Source organism: Macaca nemestrina, chromosome 12 (genome assembly GCF_043159975.1).
Source record: "Macaca nemestrina isolate mMacNem1 chromosome 12, mMacNem.hap1, whole genome shotgun sequence".
In the NCBI taxonomy this organism is placed as follows: domain Eukaryota; kingdom Metazoa; phylum Chordata; class Mammalia; order Primates; family Cercopithecidae; genus Macaca; species Macaca nemestrina.
Window position 1 is genome coordinate 25,267,004 of NC_092136.1, and position 25,751 is coordinate 25,292,754.

General features: G+C 38.2%; 1 protein-coding gene across 22 annotated transcripts in view; it reads left to right on the top strand.

Moving 5' to 3' along the window:
• LOC105471588 (leucine rich repeat containing 4C) overlaps positions 1-25,751 on the top strand; it is a 1,332,829-nt gene that overhangs the window by 1,161,768 nt on the left and 145,310 nt on the right. Inside the window, exon 1 of one of the 22 annotated variants that reach the window (XM_071074862.1) lies at positions 2,131-2,569. The exons of the other annotated variants lie outside the window; for them this stretch is intronic. The gene's annotated coding sequence lies outside the window, so the exon portion shown is untranslated. Of the gene's footprint in view, positions 1-2,130; positions 2,570-25,751 lie in introns of those variants that run through there. 22 annotated transcript variants of the gene reach the window in all.

Sequence of the window (25,751 nt, forward strand, 5' to 3'; positions counted from 1 at the left end):
AAGTATAGAAGTAACTTCTAAGAAAGACTTAGGCAAAATTGTCCCAACTCACTGAACATATCTAATGGACAGAAAGATTTTGCAAAATGTTATAAGGCATCTAGAAATTCATAATTATATGAGAAATATGGTCAATGCTAATAGTGAGGTTAGAGTTTAGATATGATATGCTATAAACCAGATGAGGTCCTAATTGTGAGGACCCAACACCTGATGTTAGTCCTTCTTGTATTTGATCTCTCCGTAACACGATCCCATCACCTGCCTCTGCTTTCCTGAAACTCTTCCAAGGGTTTGAGATACTCCTCATTGATCACTTTCTTTATTGAGATCACTTTATCCTCCTTCTATTTTCCTAATCTTCTCCTTAAATAATGAGGGCTTCCCCCTTTGAGTCACTTCTACTCCCAGTCTCTCTGCATTCCTGAAAGACATAAGTTGGGGGTTTTTTGAGAGATGAATCTCAAATCCTGGCTAACCTGTGTATGCTGAAGACTCATAAGCGTCCCTTGCCAGCAAGATCCCACTTAATTACCTGAGTCTCCTACAAGCCTTGCAAACTGAATACTCCATCTGTAACTGGTTATTTTTTTCTCCAGAGACCTAGATATGCACCAGGCACTGTACTCAAAACACAGCATTTTTTTTTAACTCTTTAATCCTCACTTAGAAAACAGAAACAAAAACTTGGATATTTACAGTTTTAAATGATATCAATATCTCTTTAACCTGCCTCCTGTCTAACCAGTCATCAAATCCAATCTACTCACTCTCTTAAAGTCAACTTTGGTCTGTCTTGCTATGGCGTTGGTCCAGATTCTAGCACTTCTCTCTTAGATTGTCTCTAACTAGTCTTTCTGATAATGCCAACTTTTCCTCAGGTAGTCCATTACTCGTTCTTCCTCTAGATGTATCATCCTAACAAGTAATGCTGAACATCCTCTTTATATTCTCGAAATATGTTTTTAGAATAAAATCCAGACTCCTCAACAGCCCAGTCCAGCCAGCCTATTCACGCCCTCTCCCATCTGCCTGCCATGCTAAATGTTTTAGTCCTCTGGGGACAAGCCAGGTTAGTTTGAACTCAAACTTGGTGAGAGCTAATCCATTTGCCTAGGATATGATCTTCATATCTCAAGTCTCAGAGCAAGTTACTTCCTTTGGGAACATCTTTCCCAGCTCCCCTAAGCCCACTGAGCCCCCTGTCCTCTGTACACAAATATTTTGTTCATATATTTATGATAGCTCTTACTATTGTTATATGTATTTGGCAAAAACCCACTAAATTGTGGCTTCTTTTAGAATATGGATCTCATTAACTGGGTGCGGTGGCTCATACCTGTAATCCCAGCACTTTAGGAGGCTGAGGCGGGTGGATCACCTGAGGTTGGGAGTTTGAGACCAGCCTGACAAACATGGAGAAACCTCGTTCCTACTAAAAATACAAAATGAACCCGGCGTGGTGGCGCATGCCTGTAATCCCAGCTACCCGGGAGGCTGAGGCAGGAGAATCACTTGAACCCAGGAGGCGGAGGTTTTGGTGAGCCGAAATTGTGCCATTGCACTCCAGCCTGGGCAACAAGAGTGAAACTCTGTCTAAAAAGAAAAGAATATGGACTTCATCTTGTTCTTCTTGTCATCTCTCACATCTAACTAACATAGTGCATAGAGATTTCCCGTGTATCTGGGGAGAACTAATAAATGAGTGGCCTCATCTAACACGTCTTTAAGGTGAAGAAATTTCTTTAATTCAGTTTATGATATAGGCCATTATTTTCCCAATATTTTTATTGTTAAGATCAAGTTTTATTATTTTTCCTGTAGGGACCCATTTTTCATAACTACTTTGCATAATAAAACATTGCAATTTGGTTTTTTTTATTTTTAGTAATAAACAACATGTACCTGGCAGTCATCATTTTTGAAGTGTACTAGATGAACATTTAAATCAAATGATTTGATATAAATTGAGCCAAAAGCAAAGGTGCTTTAATTGTCTTATGCAAATACATAAGTATATGTATGAAATCTAGTTGGCTTTTTGAAATATTGATAATAGCTGTCCTTGAGGATCTTATTTTTAAAAATAGTTCTGTAAATATATTATAGTGCTAATTTTATATTCTAATGTATAGCTCCTCATAGGCTTACTGCAGGTAATGTACAGTCCTCACTGACACTTCACAAAGTCTGCTGTTCGCAAAAATCACACAAAAAAGGTGGTCCTTGGAGTTGTGCATTGCACACGCCTCACAGTTGTATGAAGCAAGCCTTACTACTCATGAATGATTATCAAAAAGGAGAATGTGAATTTTAAATTTGACTAGTGTCCATAAATGGACTAATACAACAAAAGATTAAAAATATCTCCCTAATAAAAGTACCTTCATTAAATATAGAAAATAATGAGCTGCAATCGTTTTTGACAACAGGTGAACACCCGACTTTGTGGAAGGCAGGCATATATACATTCATAGACATCATACTTTGACTCCATGCTCCATAAGGATATTTCCTCCTTTCTCTCCTGAGGAGCAGCAGGAAACACTGGATTACATGAAGGAAAGTGGTAAATGATATGATACTGTTTAATTATGGCTTAATTTTATCTTGCAATTTTGAAGAGAAACGTCTTAAATATGTTGAACTGGAGTATTTGTGTTTTTATATTAATAGTTCTTTTTGAAAGTTTTTCTTCTAGTTTTAGATTATTTCTAGTTCAGAGAGTAATATTATTAATCTCTAATAATAGCAGATGATAAAGCATTAATAGTCATGCTTCATCATGCTTTTGAAATCCAGTGATTTATTTTAATCCTTTCAACAAATTTTAGCCCCAGAACTTCCAAAGGAATTATTTCCTGACCACTATATTCCTTATGATAAAGCATGAGGATTTGGGAAGGTGTGCCAGGGAAGATTTTTTTTTTTCTTTCTTTCTTTCTTTCTTTCTTCTTCTTTTTTTTTTTTTTTTTTTTTTTGAGACAGAGTCTGGCTCTATCACCCAGACTGGAGTGCAGTGGTGCAATTTCGGCTCACTGCAACCTCCACCTCCCAGGTTCAAGCGATTCTTCTGCCACAGCCTCCCAAGTAGCTGGGATTACAGGCAAATGCCACCACGCCCAGCTAATTTTTGTATTTTTAGAAGAGACAGGGTTTCACCGTGTTGGCCAGGCTGGTCTCAAACTCCCGTCTTCGGGTGATCCGCCAGCCTCGGCCTCCCAAAGTGCAAAAGATTTATTTAGAAGAGCCAGTGATGAGTTTTGTCTTAGTTCTTGCCAGACTACAAACTGTTGAGACAACACTTGTAGACAACCTCCTAAGACAACTTCTTGGGAGGGGTCCATTTGCTTTAGCTCATCAATTTTGACCAAGTCACGTTGGGGATGTAGGAGAATTTAGCCATCCAATTATATGTGTTTATTTCTTGCTAAAGTAGGAGTGTGTGTCTGGGAGTAGGGGTCCACAGATTTTTTAAAAAGCCCTTTTCTGATGATGACTAATACAGTTCCCTAATTATTAAAATAACCTGTTATATCGTCGATGTGGTCCTGCCTAGAACAAGTTGACCGATTTATTTGTGATGCTTTGAAAGACATCTTATTGTCAGTGCACCTGAACGTTTTTGTTTGTTATTAATCTAAAGAACTGTAGTACTACAGAATTTATTTTCAGGGCAATAGACATGTTTTCTTTCAACTAATGGTTTGATAATGATGGTGGGAACTTCAATAACTAAGATATGAATGTTCTGAAAAAGGTGCATGACACTTGAAAATGTAGAGATGTGCCTCTCCTGAATGATTTTACAGTTGAACCTGAGCCAGATCTCAGAGTGTGCCGATTTTTACAACCTTAGGGGAAAGAGAGAGACAGATTGAGAAAGTTTTGGGGGAGAGAGCTCATCCTGGCTCTGCTGTTCTGATCTGGGCAGAAAGAATGCCCATAGCTTAGTTAGCTGATCTCTAGAGAGGCTCACCTCGGCAGAGACCACAGCACGTGTGTGGAAGAATGAATTCCAATACATCATGGGGAGGGATCTAGAGGACTCCGATTTTTCCTAACTGAAAAGGCAAAAAGTCAGAAGCTACCCTAAAAGAGTTAACATCTACACAGTGGTGTTCAGGAAGGCAAGAATGGAACTCTGAAGGCTTTCTCTGTATTGTTTTGAACGTTACCATGGCAATAGTTTCCAGCAGAAGTTACATGTTTTTCAATTCCCCAAAGCAGCAAGCAGCCTTTTCCAATCTTTCTCACCCTCTCTGCATCCATCCCTATCCGCCTTCATCCTTAGTCCTCCCCATCCCTTTTCTCCTCCCTCTGTCCTTTCTTTTGTTCTCAAGTCCCTCTAGCATTCCCTATTAACAACAAAAAATTCCAACTCCAAGAGGTCGCTTTTAGGCAGAATGCGAGTCAGACATATAGTCTTCTATCCGGGTTTCTGTTTTCCCCCGTCTGTTTACGTATTAAAGACCTAATTAAACGGAAGCTGTGGATGGAAGCAGGGTTGGGGCTTTCCCTTGTTGGTAGGACACAGAACATATTATAATGGTTGGTGTTGTGGCGATATGTTAATTGGATCGCTTCAGGCAAGTGCAGAGCAGCAGTCTCTGACAATTAGAAAGAACAATGACTTTACTATGAGTGAGCCCACTCTCTTAACCAGTGGAAGGATTAGCATGCATTGCAGGTCTCTGGAAGGTTCCTGTAGACCCCGAGAGGGATCTGCAGTTGGAAATGCCTCCTGTCTCTTTACAGCTACGCTGCTGCCTCTCCTTTAGCTTACTTTCCTGCCAAGGGAAGAGGAGTGAGAGGATAGTAAGATCTGGTTTACTGGGCTGGTGCGGGACCCTGTCGCAGACCTGAGCCATAGGATATATTGCAGGGATGTTAAGAAGAAATCTTTGCCTGCTTAATGCACGTGGCCAGTGAATTGTGAAATGGGTCTCATTAGAGCCTTTCATATCCCGGCATGTGCCAAAGTGCTTTGCCGGCACAGCGCCATCACTTCAGGTCCAACCCTTCTGCTGTTCACTGCAGCCAAGAAGGGACAGAGACTCTGTCTGTATTAAAGCCTTCAGTCCTATCTCTCTCTGTCTACTGTTCATTGTAAGATTCCTCTGGGCCTTTCAGTCCAGCCAGTGATGAGGCCCAGAGTATCCCCTAGGTGTTAATAGAGAAGAAATATTAAGAATTTTGAGCATCACAGATGGATTTCAGGCAGCCAGTGGGTGCTGGCACCCAGATGTTTCCTCTTTTTCCCAGGGCTGGCACTGAAACTGTATCTAGACTTCCCTGCAAATATGCACAGATACTCACCTGCAAGAAAGGATGAGTAGTTTAGGGCTGAGTAAATCATCAAGGACTTATTTGTTAGATAAAAAGGAACACTGTACTTTTTCTCAGATTCATATACTAAAGATTTTAAAATGACATTATATCTCCCAAAGCATAATCCCATAAGTAATACTAATAAATGCCATATACTGAGTACTAACTGTATGTCAGGCACTGTGCCTGTCTCTTATTTAGAACACCCCTTGAGTCCACAAGGTTGATGAATGACATAACAGCACAGACATGGAAGCCAGACTAGTAAGAGCTCTGTTACCTCTTAGATCTGTGGTTTCAGGCAATTTATTTATAATTCTGAACCTCAACTTTCTTATGTGTGACATAGGCATGATTACATAGTAATTACATAGTACAGGATTGTAGTGAGTTAGAATTGAAATAATTCACATAGAACTTTTAGCAGAGTGCTTGGCACATGACAATACTCAAGCTATTACTTGTAAAAAGGTAAGATACATTTTCTTACAATATTGTAAAATAATGACTAAGCATGTGTCTTCAGAAGAAAGGTGTTAAAAGTAATTATGGGCAGATTGTTTAATAAAAATGGAAATATGGCATAAGAAAATGAGTTTCTGAATTCGGAATAGTGTAATTCCTGATGTTTTCTGTATAGCGCCGTAGTTTGGAAAGTAGAATTGATGAAATCAATGAAACAGATCTGTTGCATTTATTCTGGGTAGATTATTTTTAACCATCCATATTCGAGTTTTCTTTTGGGACTGATCTCTTGGGCCTGTCTCAGTTGTGATGCCTTGGATTTGAAATAAGAAGGGAAAAATCTAGCGAGGTTAAGCAAAAAAAGAGAATTTGCTGACATGTGTAATTGAAAAGTTCTACAGTACATGGAGTTCAGGTGTAGTTTGATCCAGATGTTCTCAATGTCATAGGGACTCCTGCTCTGTTTTCCCTGTATTTCTCTTGGCATAGTCCTCTTCCATGTTCTATTTTAATCAAGACATTGTTCGGCATTCCCTCAAACATCACCACAGAAAGTTCCACAGTTTTGTCCTAGCACTCCCAGTGAGCACCCTGAGATCACAGCTGATTAGATTAGCTTATGTCATATTTCTACTCATAAACCATCATTGACTTTAAGGGAAGGGAGTAGAGGGTCAGTGCATCCCCAAATGGAACTCAGGGGCTACTGAGAGGTAACAGGGATTATGTGCTGGAGACAAAAACCACTAATATCTATCATATATCTGGTGTTAGAGAGTGAGAAGGACAAGTTGCTATGTTTCACAATGTCACTTGCTACAAGGGTTAATTTTGTTTGTACTTCTCTGTAATGCTACATTGTATATAGGTATTGAAGTTTTAATAACCAAGGAATTTTGTTCCAGCAAATCATCTGGCTGTAGTGATCAATTTTTCAGTGGAACAACTTCATCTGCATTCATGCTATTTTTGTATTATTCCTCTCATCTCTTAGAAACAGGTCTTTGTTTTTGAGAGAGAATTTACAAGTCCTTTTTTGGAAATGAAGAAACAAAAGCAAAAACAAAATAATCATCTTCAGTCAATAACACTGGCAGAGGATCTTTAAAAGGCCTTGAACGCCCACACTCCTGATCACTTGCCCCGGCCATAGATGTGCTTCCATCCAGCTTTGTTTTAATCTGTCATTGCAAAGGTCTTAGCAGTGACATAGGCCATTCCAGATCTCTCCATTCTGCCTACCCACGGATGGTGATCTAGGCCATGTGAAGCGTCTTTTTCTTCTTCATAGGCAAGGTGACGGAAATACATATCTGGCCTTTGGATACAAATATTTGTTAAGAAGCTCTGTTCAAAGTACATGACTGCTTGCCAAGTTCAAGGACTTATCTCTTTTGAAGTCTTAATACTGTGTGTTCCATATTGGGAACACTGTACTTACTTAATTCTTACTTATGCAGTGACATGCTCAGAATTGAGAATCAAACCAAGTTCATATAGTTCTCATAAAAGCTATGGGAGAACAAATGACTGGTGGAGAAGGTTTTTCCTGGAAAGTTAAAGCAATGAAGGAGACTGCCGCTCTTTTGAGTACCTGTTATATGCAATACAATAATAGTAACATTAGTGAGTTATTTTATATACTTCATCTCATTGTACCCTTATGACAACTGCAATAATAACAACAACAATGCAAAAAAATCAGTGATAGGTAACATTTATGGAGTGGTTGCTGTGAGTAGGCACCATCTAAAGGTTTTACCTTTGTAAAGACATTGAATCTGCAAGCAAATAAACAGTAAGCATCCTTTTTAAAGGTGAGAAAGGCAAATTCAAATAAGCTCAATGACTTAACCCATGTCACAGAGACAATAAACGGCAGAACTCTACTTTGAACCCTTGGTCAAGCCAGTGGTTTTTCTACTATGCTGTGTTGCCTCTCACATGGGACTACTTACTACTATTAATTAATAATAATAATAATAATTTGATACTGGGTTTCTTTTAGTTTAAAGAAGTAACACCGAGAAAGACCTGTAACTCTTTCCCTTAGCCTCACTGCCTTTGTTACTTCCTTCCTCTTTACCCTGCTTCTTATCCTGGGTTGTTCTCAGTTCGATAACCTGTTACAGTATTTTGCCTCTAGTTTGGCCAGGGCAGCTGTCCAGCCACAACTCTGGATATTTGAAAGTAAAACTTTTTCTGCATCATTTATTTAAAATATATCAACCCCTTGAGATCGCCACAAATAAACCACAAGGGTCTTTAAGGAGGCCTTACTCTTTTCTTATGTTGGGAAGAGTGAAGAAACATTTAATATCCCAGTGGTCCCTGGCAACTGAACTTGCAAAGTCTGTGCAGATATCAGTTGGCAGGCCTCATTCCTTGAGATGTGGTGATACTAAGAGTCACAAACTTAGCTGCATAAGGCTGTACCACATATTTCCTGCCTCAGTGGTATCCATCAGAAGACATCCTCCTCTATATATAGAACAAGGAAATTGGACTTTTTCCTCCATAACTCTTAACACTCTTTACCTTTTCCTACCTGGATGGTACGTGGGAGAGGCAGGAAGAGCTATAGTGATATAGCTCTGGGATACCGTCATTGCCGCCTTTCCCATGAGGGTACTAAGCAAAATTGCCATTTTCAGCTTCTCCGGGCATTGGTCCAGATGGGAGGCAATGCCCGCAATCAGTTTCCTTACTCCTTCAGCATATCACCCTTTATTGTGCTTATGACACAGACACTGCAGCAGCAGGGAAGACAGGCACAGCACAGCGTGATTGCAGAATCTATGGACACAAACACTTGTTCGCTTGCATACACACACACACACACACATACACACACACACACACTTGATTCCCACCAATTGATCTCAGCGTCCTGAATTCCCACATGACTTCTCCTGAAGGGCATTCTAGAGATGTGTGCTACTTATCTTTCTCTGTTATTCAAGGTACAAAGAGAAAGAAGTGCATATTGAGGCAATACACTATAGATTCAGGGTATGGTTTGACATCTGAGAATGATTTTCCTTATTGCCTGCTCCATATTTGACAGAACACCTTCTGTACAAGGAATTGAAAAGTAGCTTTAATATCAGCCGTGGCTTTTTAGCCCTAAATCGAAGACTTTTTAAAGACAAATGGAAGAGGACTGGAGCTAGTCACTATTTTATAATATTTGAGCCACTGCTTTCTGTCCCTTAGGGCTGGCAAGACAAAGCAGGCTCTTGCTTCCTGTTGTCTCTAGAATGTGTCCCTTCCCTATTCTAACTCAGCATTTAAGCACTTATCAGGCCCAGGTGACTATAATCATGCCCTGATTTGCCCTTCTCCTTCCAGTCCATCTTTATCATGTTATTTATCTTCCAAATAATCACAAAGCACTGTTTTAATGTAGTTCTCCTACTAACCAACCTTCACTTGTAAAATAAATGCCAGGCCCTGTAACCAAAATCTCCTCCAGAGAGCCTCTCTATCTCAGCTCCTCCTCTCTCTCAATTCCAATATGTATTTCTTGGCTATGCCATATTGGTTTTCATTTCCAATATCCTGTTTTGCATGAGTAATTGTTCTGTGTGCTTATTATTTGTTCCTGCTTTTAGCAGGAAGGCTCTCTGAGGTCAGCTCCTTGACTTCCACCTCTGGGTCCTCACCTTCCTGCCTTACATGTAATGGATAGTCTATAGATGCTTTGTGATTGAAAGAATGTTCTTCACAAGCTTCCAACTGCTGATCTTAAACAAAATTTTTAAAAATTCCAATGAAATTATAACTTTTTTGTTGGATTTTCATTAATCTTTCTAATAGATAGCCCCATAGACTCCACTTGGGGCCAGGCAAACTTCTCCATTAGGGGAACCCACCTAGCACTGTGTGGACTTTGAAATAAAAGCAACTCTCTTTTGCTAAGTCTCCTGTGGTGTCTCTTTAGAGAGCTGGTATTGGATGAGCAGTAATTTAGAGCTCTAGGTCTCCTGCAGCTGTTTGCTTAGCAGAAACATAGAGTTCCCTAGTCAAAGCAACCTGCTTCTGTGGGCTCCGTTGTGCTTCAGAGGGCTACCTGCTTTTGTTGTTCTGTAGTAAGGATATGAAGGGTAGATTTCCCAGGATTTCCCAAGGGAAATGCTCATGTGTACAAGATGTTTCTTTCTCCAGTCTCCCGTTCCATTACAGTTATAAGGAGCAGGATGAAATTGTTACATTTAATGTTTCAAATCTCCCCCTGTTTGCATATTATTCTAATATGTAGCAATGGTCCCTGAAGCTAGATTGCCAAATGGGCAAGTGTAATGATGAATCTTGCAATAAGAGATAGAGACAAAAAGGTAGAATGTAGTGTATTTCTCACATAATGAAATGTATATGTTTAAAAGACAGACGCCTTTATTTTTCTCTTGTTATTTCGTTGGGATCAAAATATCCTTTTGTTAAATGTGAATGATTTTGATAATAGGAGGTATTTTTTAAATTCTAACGTCAATGCTTAGCAAGATATAAAGTCGTGTAGATACAATTGCACAAGTGTGTGACAAATGACCACCATGTCTGTTATTCACTTCGATAGTCTAGGACACTGCCATAAGCTATAAGCATTAGAGCCCCTGAAAATAACCTTGAGCAGGTAGTTGCAAGTGAAATAGGAAATATGGGTGCATTTCACTTGTAGCTTCTTAGCAGTACCTTTGTAATGGCTGTAGCTGTCAAAGTTGACATTCCATTGAGGATGCTGCTATGCTCTGGTTGTAGGACTGTATGCTCCGGTTGTAAGTTAACTCTTGTCTGAGCCTCATGTTTTGTAAAATAAGGAGTTTATGATGCTCTCTGGTATTCTTTTTAGCTATCTAAGAGTCTGAGCTATTTCACAGAACTATTTACAGGTAACAGGACTGTCTTTGCCAAAGAGAATGGAAATACATTTTGCTAGTTCCCCTTCTCAGACATTTTGGATGGCTTCTTTCCTGTCTTTGCCACTTCTTGCCCTCCTGTGTCTCCTTTTTCATGATGCTTATCAAATGTATTTATTTCTGCTACTATCCATGTCTCGCCAAGTCCTTCTTCATATTGCAGTTCGTGTGTGTGTGTGTGTGTCTATTCCACAGGGTAAGCACTTAATTTCAGACTAGCTTCCACTAATTAACTACGAAATTAAGTAGGTGAATTCATTGATTCAGCACTTGGTTTGATGTTTATATTAACTCATTGAAAGGAAAGCCCTGGATGTGGCCAGAGGCTTGACGGGAATCTTTCCCTCCCCTCCGGAATCTCCTTTGACTTCCCACACTAGATTTCTATCTTGCTATTTCTCAGAAGTATTCATGCTTTTGGGGAGCAGCCAAGTGACCAAAGCTGTATCAGATAGGAATGCCATTCTTTGTGACCATAGAAATAATCATTTCTTGTTCTTTTTCTTCCCCAGTTTACTGGCCACCGCTCCAGTTCTACTTTTGATGCACCTGGAGAATGCTCTCTGAATGCCTACCAAGATTAAAGTGATAGGTTTTTAATGTCAAATGCCCTATAGCCACTGCCCACCTGCCCCTTACCTTGTGGGGAAAATAGACCTACACTCTTGGTTGAAATCCTCACCTTGTTTCTACCAGAAAGAATGTAGGTAGGAAGCCGTAACAGCTTCCACACCCATGTCAGAGCAATCAACTAGTATTCAGCAAAAGTCCTATCTATTTTCATTTCTGTTTCCAACAATCATATCCTGTTTCGTTTGTCTTTGCCTTAGCATATAATAACCATAAGTAAGTGACAGGTATGTTGGCTATTTGTCACAGAATTGTGTTTACAATGTTTTGAACATTTTTCTCCATTTATGTAAAGATTTATGGCTTCTTTCAAACCCTGAAAATAGTATCTAGCAGATAAAATATGTTTTATGATAAAATAGACTGGAACATGGTTTGTCATAGAGTAATAACCATCGTAAAGAGGCCCTTTCTTGGAGCCCATCCAAGCAGGTCAGTAACTTGTCTAAAGTAATTGGATTAAGAGAAAAATGTGGGATGAAATATATGTTCTCTGAATTTCTATACCTTCTGTATTTTGTGTCCCTGTTAAAAGTCCTGAATTAAGCAGCATTGCCTTAAGGTAGTGTATTTGTTCTACTTATTGAATTAAATGCACTGATCATTAGGATAAGTTGACCTTATCTTCCCACTGCAGCATTACTAGTTGCCTTTTTCATTGCTCCCCAGTGCTCCACACATAACCCTACCATAACACTTACCACGTTATTTAGTAATTGTACGTTCGTTCTCTATCTTCCTCCATGACTCTAAGCTTTGTCTATTCAGGGAGCCAGACTTCCTCTTTGTGTACCTCTTTAATACATACTGCCTATTAAATCAATATTGAAAGAAAATAAATGAAATAGTGGACACTTAAAGCTTAAAGTGTATTTAAAGCAATACTTAATTTATCTGATAATACTACAATTTGAATTTTAGTAAACTTTTATTTTGCAAAACTCAGTATCACAGTGTTTTACATAATAGTGCCATTAAACTCATCATATAAATTAGCGTCTTAAGTCGCTATTTTGAGTCTTAATCATATTGACACATGGCTTTAAAAATGTGGTTGAATTAGTATAACTAAAAGAACTAATTAGTTTCAATCAAGTTACCATTTTGCAGGGACAAAAAGAAAAAGAATGAATCACAGGTTTACACTCTGTTCACAGAGTCTGAATAATTTAACTAATACTTTTATAATAAGACATACTTTCCTCCAACATGATTTTTGGTTGAAACTTTGCACCAAAAGAAGATAATTTCATTGAAATTATCATTTCTCACTAGCAAATACTTTATTGCTTTTTTAAAAATGTGCTAGGAGTGGAACAGACTTTGACGCAATTTGTCTTTCATTTGGGGTTTATACGTCTTTTAAAATGTAAAAAAATATGAAAAAAACAAACTAACAAAAAGCTGCAGGAAATTTACCCTCCCTCCTCTCCTTCATGCATGTAATTTTTCAATAACCTCTCCAATGAATCTTGGTTAAAGAATAGATGATTCTTAGAATAAATTTATATGGAGTATCCACAAAGCCAGAACTCATAGCTGCCTTATTATCTATTTTATGTAGGCTTAAACTTTTGAATCAGGAAATCAGATGGGTGATCAAGGAAGATTTGGGCCCATTATGTTTTCAGATATTCATTTCACCTGATTGCTTGAGTCTACATAATTGGATTCCTAGTATTCCACAGTTAGTGAATGACTTTTGTATTTGTTTTTGTTAAGGCCAATGGAGAAAAATGTTAACCATAAAATATCTACCAAATAGCTATTTATTTTCTTATAGAAATTTCAAAATATTTTCCTATCACAGGTTCCATTTTCTTATGCAATTTCTACTCAATGAAAACCTCTCAGCTTTCTGGAACTTCTGAATACATCCATATTTTGTTTCTGTTCAATTTGGAGGATTCCATTGTAACGTTCAGAGATGGATTGATGTATCATACCAAGGTTTTTCATGGTATTTGATAGCACTGACTTTCAGATAGAACCAAAAGGAACATAGATTAAGTGGTAGTATGATTGGAATTATATTAATAACTGCATGAGTGGGAGATATCACAAGTGGCCTGGTCACTCTGGTTCAATCCAATTTGTGAAAATCATAGGACATGATAGAATAAAATGTTACTATGTGACTCCCTGGGTCTAGGATGCGATTGTGAAATGAATCCATTGGTGTCATGTGAGCCACATAAGAGTATATTCATGTGCTCTCACCCACATCAATAGAGGGGAGTCTACATTTGGAGCTGATGGAGGTGAAGAATGAGTGTGTTATACCCCAGTGAAAGGTTCAGGAGTGAGCAGAAATACTGCCTTAGTGGCTTCAGCGGGCAGGAAAATGCCAAAGTCTACATTCATTGAAGCTGTTTCAGCCAGAGCCAATACCTGAGCACATTTGACATAGTTTAGTTCGACACAAGTTACTACATGTCTGCTATGTGGTATGCTAACCACTGTTGGTTTATGCTAGTTATGAAATCCTCCCTATTACATAGAGTTTTAAAGTTAGTAAGTTAGAAGGGAAGAACTTTACCTTTCATTCTCTACCTTTATGTTCTGTGATTTAGGGAAATTCATTTAACTCTTCCAACACTCTCTTTCCTAATTTGGAAATGCAGCTGCTCTGCTATCTCTCTTACATGCAGTGTTGTTGAAAGGATGGAAACATGGCAAAGCAGAAGAAACTGTAGACTTTTCATTTAGTGGGGGTTGAGGGCTTATAGTCTGCTGGAAGGGAAGGGGTATTGGGAACTGGTTTTGGAATAGGAGACCAGTTACATTTTCTTAGGTAACAAATACATCTGGGTAATTGGGGGTAGCAATGTTGATGCAAATTATTTTGGGATAAAGTGTATCCTATCCTTTTGTGTATGAATATCTCTTAGGATGTTTAAAAGGCTGCTCAAATCGAAGGTTTATAACTTTTGTGGAAACACCCTGCTTTATAGTAGGTACTCAAATGTCAGTAGGCTCAGCTTTTCCCGACTAGCCACCTTACTGAGGAAGGAATAATAAAAGGCGTTAAATCGAGCTCACCCAAATTGCTTATGTACACTAGTGTGATCAAAATCACCCGTTACACATGATAACTCTCAATGTCATTCTGCCTAAAAACACTCCATGATTGAATTAGTTGCAGCTATAGATGCTGTGGTAGCAGAAATTTGTGTTTACTGAATTGCCAGCTTTCAATGAACTGTGCAAGAAACAACTGTGTGAAAATAGAAGTCAGTAATCCTCCTCTTCATCTCTTCACCTCTACCTCATTGTAAGGAGGATTTGGGTTCTTAGGTTGGTTGAAAGAATAGAGGTTCTAGGAATAAAATAGAAGAGGATAATTTTCTGTTCAAAGAAAGAAGAAGAGAGTGTTATGGGCAGAATTTTGAGGGACAACCTCAAAATTCACAGGTTGAGGTCCTGATCAGCCAGTGCTTTTAACCTGAGTGCATTTACAGATAACATCTTTGAAGAAGTAATTAAGTTAAAACGAGGCCTTTATAGAGTAGACCCTAATGCGAAATGACTGGTGTCCTCTTAAGAAGAGGAAATCTGGACCCAGATGTGCAAGCAGAAAGTAAAGAACGAGAAAACAGTGCGAATGTGGCCATTTTCAAGCTAAGGAGACAGGCCATCAAAGAAACCAAACCTGCGGACACCTTGATCCTGGACTTCTAGCCTCCAAAACTGCAAGAAAATGAATTTCTATTGTTTAAGCCACCCAGGCTGTGATATTTTGTTACGACAACACTAGTAAACAAGTACAGTGGCAGTGCAGTGTTTCCCTCAACTAGACAGGGGAGCTATGGCTACCATTCACATCAAAAATAAGGAATACATTCTCCCCTTATCTCCACCAGCAATCATGAACTGTCAGCTTGGCAGTCCCCCAGAATGGGAGGCGTAGGGGCATAAGTGTTGCTATTTCAGGAGAAGCCTTAGGTGCAACCTTAGAAACCCCACATGTGGGATGGTTTTATGTGTTCCAAGTAATCTAACTTCCTTCTATCCTTCACTTCTTCCAGTAGAAATAGATTCTAAAAAGGAATCCCAAGTTCTAAAAGAAAAAGATTTATTAGCCAGATGTTTTAGGATCTGTCTCAACTATTAGGATTGTTCATACCGTCCCCCCCGCCCCCCCAGTTTTAGTTGCTAATGTGCTATTAAGGAATCTTTTTCACCCTTGGAAAGGGGTAGGGATAAGAAATGTATATCCCTTGAAGTATACAAAATCAGACTATATATTGCTACCCAGTTATTTGTACATTCTTATTATTTACTGTGTAATATGTAGTGAAACAGACCTCAGGTTAAACTGAGAAGAAAGAAAAAGTGGAATCTTATTAGTTGGATTTTGTGTCATTATAGGGTAGCAGTGACTGTCAGTTTGGAGTGACATAGTGGGGTACGAAAAGCAAGTATGAAATGAGATAGACTTTGATCCTAGTCTTGGTTAGGTGCTATCACCAGGACTCCCTTTAGGATTTAAATTTCCTAAATATTGCTTTCCTCATCATAAATGGGATAATAGTAGATAGAAATAGTAGTCACTCTAAATGGGGATAATAATAATACCCATTTCATTCTCTTCTCATTAAATTAAAATTAGTGTTATGTACGTGATTGACACATAGTAAGAACTCAATAAATGTTAACAATTATTAGTCTTCATGATATTTACTTTCAATATGTTCTTTGTAGTAGAACACTGTTGAAGCTAAACAGAGATTTTATGTTGACTTGATTGCTTGGCACCATTGCTGTTGCTTCTCATTATGAGAAATATCACGTTTGTAGCATGAGGAGTACAGCTGGGTTGAGACTGAAAACGCTCTAAAATAGCAACATCAGCTGTAGATTTTAAATACATTCAAAATAATCCTACTTGAGGCCTGTAAGCTAAGGTTCTATCTAAAACACAGAGCCTTTAAGTACCAATATTAGCTTCTTCCTGCAGAATGTAAAAGCCAAAAAAGTACCGAATTCAAAACAGCTTTAAACGGGCTGAAACAATAGACTTGGTAAAGTAAGCTACTGAAGTGATTCTACCTAGAGTCTCTAGACTGGCGGTTCTCAGTCCTGGCTATGCATAGGATCTCCTGGGGAAGTTTAAAATTATCAATATGGGTGCCCAACCTGCATTTTCAGACTCCAGGGATGGAGCCAGAATAGAAAAAGCATGTTTTCAAAAGCTCTACAAGTGATGCTGAAGTACATGCTAAACAGAATCTCCAGATGGTTCCCAAAATGTCATGTGTTAAAAGCCATATTTTTAATCTTTTTTTTTTTTTTTGCTGATTTTTTTTTTTTACCAGTGCTACGGTTTGATGTTATACAAATTCTAATCCATTCTCTGAAAATTATGGGGTTTTCCTAAAACAATTGCTTATTTATGTCTTTAATATCTCTCCATCTTCTTTTCTTTTAAATATATAATACCATTGAGAGTCATATAAATTCATGATGAATTTTAAGAATCTCTATGAAGTAATACAAGTATAAAGCTCTATATAAAACCATATGCAATATTTTCCTAATATAAACTCAAAGTCCCAAGAGATTTTGTATTCAATTTAGGAAGCATCATGGTTTTTTTCAAGTCTTCTTGAAGTTCTGTGATGGAATGTGAGCTTATGACCCTCTTGTATCTCACTTTGAAGTGTCTTTAGCTGCAATATTTAATGGTAGTAGCTTCTTATATTAAAAAAGGCAAGTACCAGGTGCTTTGACAAGTCAACAACCAACTGGAAAGCACATTTTGTGTTTCAAGGACCTCACCATCTGGTAGGATAGGGCTTAACAGAATGACTCCACCACACTTCTGAAAGGTATTCTTGCTGTTTCCTGTACTATATGAAAAAGTGGTGATATAACAAGGACACAGGGTCTTTAGCTAACTCGGGAACTGTATGCCATTCTCAGAAAATTCATCCATTGACTTGCTATTCCTATGTAATTTCATCTCCAGAAAAAAGAGGCACAAGGAGAGCAATGAAGGGTTCGAAGTAGGGAGTTTATGAAGCAGAAAGTCAATAATTGCAGAAAGTTAAATATGTTCCTGTAGATAACTGAGTCTATCACACTTTTTAGAATACAAACCTAACATTATTTTCATTAAACTTCATTCTGTATTTCCCAGTCTTCTTTTCAGCTTACAGGCCAACTACCATTTGAAGCAAACCTAGAATTTGAAAATTCAGACTTGAACGTATCAAAGTATGATTATTAGTTTTATACACAAAGAGGTTCCCAGAATGCCCCATTAAGTACCTCACTTAAAAACATACTTCATACAACATATATTTGCACTCAAAGACATTGAAGGAACTTCAATGTGTGAAATGATTTACCACTCACTAATATGATACAGTAATTCAGTTACAACTTAGTAAGTTAACATATTTTTTACTTAACACTTGTTCAGAGCCAAGATCATGCATGCCATTGAGGATGTAAATGAAGTTTGACATATTTCTTAGGTTAAAAATTATTTTATTCTATCTGAGGACACAAAACTAGTGATAAGAGAGAATCAGTTATCCACCCTCATCCTCCTTGATGACAATATAGTCATTCTTAAGAAGAGAATTGTATGATCGAAGCAGGACATGACATTGAAGAGCAGAAAAGGAAGGTTTAGCAGGAAACTAGCTAAATTTTAAATTGGACCTTGACAGAGAGAAGTAAAGAATGTGTGTGTGGGGGGATGGGGGACGGGGGGTGTTTTGAACAAACTTGCACGGAAATCCAAACTTGTGGAAGTGAATTTTAGGTCCACCAGTGTGAGGCAATGGAACGAACATGAATATTAGAGACAAAGCAATATCAGTCTGAATACTGTCTCTATTATTGACTGACTATACTCCATTGGGCAAGCTATGAATTCTTCATCAATCTTCTTACTTTTGAAAGGCGTTAACAAACCAGTCTTAGAGAGTTGTCAGGATTTCCTAAGATACCCATGCAGAAGATTCAACAAATGTCTGTGCCTTCTTTTTGCAGTTATATTACTTAAAGCAGTGCTGTATTCAGTATAATACATAATAGCTTTGCCAAAGGCTATGATTTATTTGATTATTTATTCAGATGGTAACTTGGGAAGTGTTGTAATAAGACTTGACCGTAGCAGTTTAATCCTTTCTTGTTGTTGTCGTTGTTGATACAGGGTCACACTCTGTCATCCAGGCTGAAGTGCAGTGGCACAATCAAGGCTCACTGCAGCCTCGACCTCCTGGGCTCAAGCAATCATCCCATCTCAGCCTCCTGAGTAGCTGACACTGCAGGCATGCAACACCATGCCCAGCTAATTTTTGAAATATTTTGTAGAGATGGGGGTCTTGCTATGTTGCTCAGCTGGTCTCAAACTCTTGGGTTCAAGTGATCCTACTGTCTTGGACTTCCAAAATGCTGGGATTAAACACATAAGCCACTACCCTGGCCTTCTTCATCTTTTTTATTTATTTTATTTTTATTTTTTTATTTTTTGAGACAAGGTCTTACTGTGTCACCCAGGCTGGAATGTAGTGGCAGAGTCACTGCTCACTGCAGCCTTCATCTCCCAGGCTCAAGTGCTCCTCCCATCTCAGCCTCCAGAGTTAGCTGCACCCAACCATGCCTGGCTAATTATTTTATTTTTTGTAGAGATGTGGTTTTGCCATGTTGTCCAGGCTGTTGTGAAACTCCTGAGCTCAAGCAATCTGCCTGCATCAGTCTCCCAAAGTGTTGGGATTACAGGCATGAGCCACCATGCCCAGCATCCTCTTCTTTTTAAAACAAAGACACATTGGAAAATGTGCTCCACATTTTTACTCGAATGCTATATTAACCATTCTACAAATGTAAAAATGGACTGTCTGTATCTGTTTAAAATCTGTCAAATTCTTCCTTCTCATCTTGCAAACAAACAAATTATGTTTAGATTTGCCATTGCCCCCGCAGCAACTCAAATCACCGTGAATTGAGCAGACTCCTAGCAAGTGGATTTTAATGATTTATTTATGTATGCATATAATCCCTCCATCAAATACAGACCACATACTTGTCTGCCTGAGCTGAATTTTATTGATATTTTTTTCCTTGCTTCCAAGTCTACTGTTCAGATTTTAATACCTGACAATGCATTAGTGCCAAATGGCACCATTAGTGCTGTTAGGAGTTGAGTTTTGCTGAAATATTCAATACCTGCTGTGTCTATCCTCCAGAAAAGAGAACAATCCAATCTTCCTCATTGGTTGTGACTTCAGTTGAAGTGTCATGTTTAATTTGAGACACTTTGGGGTTGCAAAAGAGATAATGGAATATTTAGACTATGGAGGATTTAGAAATCAGGGCAAAATTGAAGCCTTTTAAAAAAATGTCTAAAACTGTGATGTTTACTTTAAAAAGTAAGTTTTCTAACAGTGTGTATATTCTTAGAGACCATTTAAATTACTTCAACAGCTGCAATAATAAAATGACACTGGAAAGTCCACACATAAATGCACAAGGCAAAGCAAAAGGGCAAAGTAATGAGATCAGTCATGCCAAGAAGATAATGAAAGACAGACCCACTGAGCCTACTCAGGGAAAAAACATGGGCACAGATATTTACAGTACAATGAAAGAAATGTTGATAGAATTTTGTACAAGGTGCTATGGGAAAATTGAAGGAGGGAACATTAATTCGGCTAAAACTGGAGGGGTGGTGAGGAGAAGGGAAGGCTTTATTTAAATCTATGTTGCCTTGAAAACAACAGATTTCCCAGTAGAGCAAAAAACACTTGGACTGCTTTTTTAAATATGAGAGACCCTGACCTTTAGCCATTTAGTTCAATATTGTAAAGCAATACTGGACAGTGATTTCTCTGTTTTCCTGAAGCAGCCTAATAGTTCTTGCCATATGTGTAGAAATGGATGATCTGTGTATGTTACAAGTCTCTGAAACTTGAAAGAGATGGGCAGACTGGAGCATTTGGATGTCTGGAAGAAGATGTGGGAGGGGCCCCTTTTCTTCCCCAGGACTGGATTCAGAATGAGAACAGGCTCTGAAATATCAAGCACAATTTATCCCAAGGACAAAATTTCTCTTCTTGGCAGTTTTTCCCAGGGTAAGTACTGAGAGAAGATAAAGAATGATAGAATAGGAATTACTCTTCAAACCAGGTTGAAGGCTTGACTCTTCAAAGACAGCCTAGTTATATTCATCGGCACAGAAAAAAAACTATGGTTCAGAGGATGTAAGTCCTTTGTATCTAACAGTCAGAGAATTCAGCTTATGAATATGCAGGTAGCTCTTTTTCAGCTCTTCTTTTTCTCACTGTGCTGTGTTTTTTGGGGTGACTAAAGTGAGTGAGTCAGAAGTACAGGTGTCAACGTGTTTGCCAAGTGAACTTCAAAAGTAAATTATTTTTAAATTATGATTTACAATTGAGAATAGTTTTGAAAATCGGAAAATATTTTTTTAAACCCAGCAACTGTAAGAAATTTTAAAGTGTTGGCAACTGAAGTGCTTCTAGCAAATAACTGCTTTTTTGTTTGTGTGCACTGAAGGTAGTGTTTCTTCCTGGAAAGGAAAGAACGTGGGCTTTGGAGACACACAGTGCTCTCTGTTTTCAAATACTGGCTCTGGCACTTAACGGAATTTGTAGGTAACATTTAGTGAGCACTTACTATATGCCAAGCACAGTTCTGGTTCTTTATACATAGGTATTAAATAGGACACAGACCAAGCAATTACAATATATAGATCTAAAGTATAATGGATCAATCAGGATCTAGAATTTCTTTCTCAATCCAGTGCCTTAGAGCACTCAGCCATGCTTTCTCTCATATAACAACACCGAGATGGGAGGACTGGGCAGGGAAGGATAAACTTCTATATAAAATCCTTCTGTGTTTTCATCCCTCGTTCTGTCTGATTTGATCTTCATCTGGGTAATGTTGGCTTTCGAAACCATGCCCACATATCAGACTATAGGATGAGCAGCTTTGTTTAAAGAATGTGACCTCCAAGAAGCACCAATCAGTTATGCTCACATTCTGTCGTCCAGAATTTAGCTGCATAAATGGCCTTCCCTGCGGTGAAGAAAGGAGAATCGAGTGTCTTGCTGAGTACCCATGGTCTCTGTTAAAATGCCAAGGACAGAGCCGAGCACTGTGGCGTGTGCCTGTAGTCTCAGCTACTCAGTAGATTAAAATGGGAGGATCTCTTGAGCCCAGGAATTTGAGTTCAGCTTGGGCAACATAGTAAGATCCCATCCCCCTGCCACCAAAACTGTAAGGGACAGGACCACTACATTGTGTGATTCCTGGGACTTCCATTCCTGTGGGATATAATGTGAATGATGTCCCCTGAATTTGAGCCACAGAATGGCCTTGCTTGGGAAGTACTGAAAGGGAGAAATAGAGAATGGATAAGGGAAGATAATCTATAGTTTTTCATGACATATTAACTTGTTTAACCACAAAAAAAAACAAAAAAAAAACAAAAAAAAAAACTACCAATTTTGTCTTCATTTCTGTAGGCCATTCTGTCATACTATTGTTGACACTGGTCCCATGTTCCATAGCAGGGTGAAATTCAGACAGTCTGGCATATAGTTTACACTCTGAATCAGTACTGTATTTCCCCTCTACCTCAGACAATAATAGTATAGTCACTATTATGGGAATTAGGTCCAGCCAATACATTAATATTTATTAATATTAATTCAGGAAACTATGGAGCATCTTATTTTGTTTATTTGAGTTGTGAATCACGGTAGCTAAATCTGTTGAGTATATGCAGGAGATGTAAGCTCTGGCCAAAAAAAATTCTTTTTTTTTTTTAAATTATACTTTAAGCTCTGGGATACATGTACAGAATGTGCAGGTTTGTTACATAGGTATACATGTGCCATGGTGGTTTGCTGCACCCATCAACCCGCCACCTACATTAGGGGTTTCTCCTAATGCTATCCCTCCCCTAGCCCCCAACTCCCCAAGAGGCCCTGGTGTGTGATGTTCCCCTCCTTCTGTCTGTGTGTTCTCGTTGCTCAACTCCCACTTATGAGTGAGAACATGCAGTGTTTGGTTTTCTGTTCCTGTCTGAGTTTGCTGAGAATGATGGTTTCTGGCTTCATCCATGTCCCTGCAAAGGACATGAACTCATCCTTTTTTATGGCTGCATAGTATTCCATGGTGGGTATGTGCCACATATTCTTTATCCAGTCTATCATTGATGGGCATTTCGGTTGGTTCCAAGTCTTTGCTATTGTAAATAGTGCTGCAATAAACATACGTGGGCATGTGTCTTTATAGTAGAATGATTTATAATCCCTTGGGTATATACCCAGTAATGGGATTGCTGGGTCAGATGGTATTTCTGGTTCTAGATCCTTGAGGAATCACCACACTGTCTTCCACAATGGTTAAACTAATTTACACTCCCACCAGCAGTGGAAAGCATTCCTATTTCTCCACATCCTCTCCAGCATCTGTTGTTTCCCAACTTTTTAATGATCGCCATTCTAACTGGCGTGAGACAGTATCTCATTGTGGTTTTGATTTGCATTTCTCTAATGACCATGATGATGAACTTTTTTCATGTTTGTTGGCTGTGTAAATGTATTCCCTTGAGAAGTGTCTCTTCATATCCTTCACCTACTTTTTGATGTCGTTTTTTGTTTTTCTCTTGTAAATTTGTTTAACTTCTTTGTAGATTCTGGATATTAACCCTTTGTCAGATGGATAGATTGCAAAAATTTTCTCCCATCCTGTAGGTTGCCTGTTCGCACTGATGATAGTTTCTTTTGCTGTGCAGAAGCTCTTTAGTTAAATTAGATCCCATTTGTCAATTTTGGCTTTTGTTGCCATTGCTTTTGGTGTTTTAGTCATGAAGTCTTTGCCCATGCCTATGTCCTGAATGGTATTGCCTAGGTTTTCTTCTAGGGTTTTGGTTTTGGGTCTTACATTTAAGTCTTTAATCCATCCTGAGTTAATTTTTATATAAAGTATAAGAAAGGGGTCCAGTTTCAGTGTTCTGCATATGGCTAGCCCGTTCTCCCAACACCATTTATTAAATAGGGAATCCTTTCCCCATTGCTTGTTTTGTCAAAAAAAAAATTCTATTTTTAGCTTAATCACTGCACGGAACTTTTGTTTCTGGGGCTATGGGATGATGGACTATTTTCAAGATATGTTTCCCACAATTGAACCTGACCACTTGTACTATACCCTTTTTATATTTTATAACTTCTAAAACTAATTTTTATCACATAGATTTATAATATTGTTAAATGTTGGTTAGGCAACATGAAAATGGTTTCTGTAGTCTTCCTATAAAATCACACATATTTGCTATTCCACTGAAGAATGCCCTATTCTTCCTTCTCCTTCACACTGGAAAATATATCAGCCTTAACAAATTATTTTTCCTTCTGACAAAACATAACCCTTTCCTAAATATTTCAGGATATTTTATCATGAGACAGAAAAAAATTCCAGTAAACTTTAATCTTTTCATTTCATTTATCAGTAACATTCAGTATTTCTTTTTTCTTTTTTAAATCAACGACTTTTTTTTCAGCAGGTAAGTTGCTACACATTCCTTAATGCAGTACATATTTTAAAATAATTGTTTTCAGGCTAGGTGAGGTGACTCATGCCTATAATCCCAGACTCATGCCTATGATCCCAGTGCTATGGGAAGATCACTTGAGGTCAGGAGTTTGATACTAGCCTGGGCAACATAGTGATGTCTACTCTACAAAAAAAAATTAAAAATTAGCTGAATGTGATGGTGCTTGCCAGTAGTCCTAGCTACTTGGGAGACTGAGACAAGAATATTACTTGAGCCCAGAAGTTCAAAGTTACAATGAGCTATGATTGCACCACTGCACTCTAGCCTGGGTGACAGAGCAAGACCCTGTCTCTGAAAAAAATTTTTTAAAAAGACTTTTTTGTATGTTTTGTGAATCATTTTGTGTATGCCATGCATTTTGTATTTCTTCTAGTTAACTCTTTGAAAGAGATTGAATTAATTTCAACAATCATGGTATATCACGAAAAGAAATAAAGCAAATGTCACAGGTTGCTGATTTCTGGGCTGCTCTATTCATATGTTATTTTCTGATGATAATTTGGTTACACAAATGATGGTCTCTGATGCTGGCCCTCATTCTTTCTTAGCTCCTTGGGCAGGAGCTTTTAATTTTATAGTTCTCGCACCTAAGTGGTAAACAGGACATTTTTGAGGGATGGGTATTTTTAAGAGGGCAGTCTGAGAAGCAACTGCTTGCCTGAATTCTGGCCCCAACACTCCACTAGTAGCTGTGAGTCTTTGGGCAAGTCAGCATACCTTCTTCATCATTATTTTCATGTGGACTTGGTTAATAATGATTCTGTCATTTCTTGTGGTGATGTGTTGGTTTAGATCCATTGGTTTATTGGTATAGAGAAGTTCAGCTGCAGCAAGTGAACTATTTTTTCTGCTTTCTGCTTCACCCACTTAGGTGGGACATGAGCAACAGGGTTTTAAGTAAAGCATGCTTTGAAGAATGCAGTTTTTCTCTCCTTCTCTTGAGAACAGATTTAGGTTAGAGTCAAATGTAATTATAGGCTTAATAAAAGATAAGCCTAACAACTCAGAGTAGAACGGAAAAGGAGCTGTGATTTTTGCTATTTTCCATATCTGCTCGGCAAGTTAACTGGTCACAAAATATGACTGAGCATTTTCTCTATAAGGAGCTTTTTGCTAGAGCCTGCCAATGATACAACAAGAATGTAGGAATTGTCTGTAGGGGTTTTAACTTTTAGTTGGCAAAAAGATACTAACATATATGAAATAAATTATATATGTTTGTGCAATATACATAGAATTAGAATTGGAGATTTCAAATAATTATCACCCTCCAAATACATACTGAGAAAATTGAAAAACCAATATGAGTTGGAGGAATTGGAGAATCTAGGCTGAAATTGGTTTTTGAGGCAGATTGTTTTTATTTCCAAAACTCCTAATTATGGCTGAGGCACATTCATACAAGTGTTTGAGCATTTAGATTGGATCCAAATCCAAACTTGAGGACCAAGGATTTGAGCACATTCCTATAAAAAGCTTCCCCTACTGTAGTTGTACATGGAGGTAAAAGATTGATCTAGAGACTATGAAATGTGGTGAAAATAAAACATAGCGGTGAATTTTGTTATTTTAAAAGATAGGCACATCGCTGTAATATTTAATGACACAGAGCAGCCCACCTTGCAATTTTAGAAATTTTGAAGAGTAATTCTATTACACAGCCATATACCCCATGGATGTCCCACCCGGGACCTATTATAGCCCTTAGCAATAGGTATCTATACTGCCTTTTAAAGTAAGTAAATTTATTTTCACATAGAACAAGAAGTTCAGGGAAAGAGTGCTTCTGGTTTATCTCACTAGTTCAA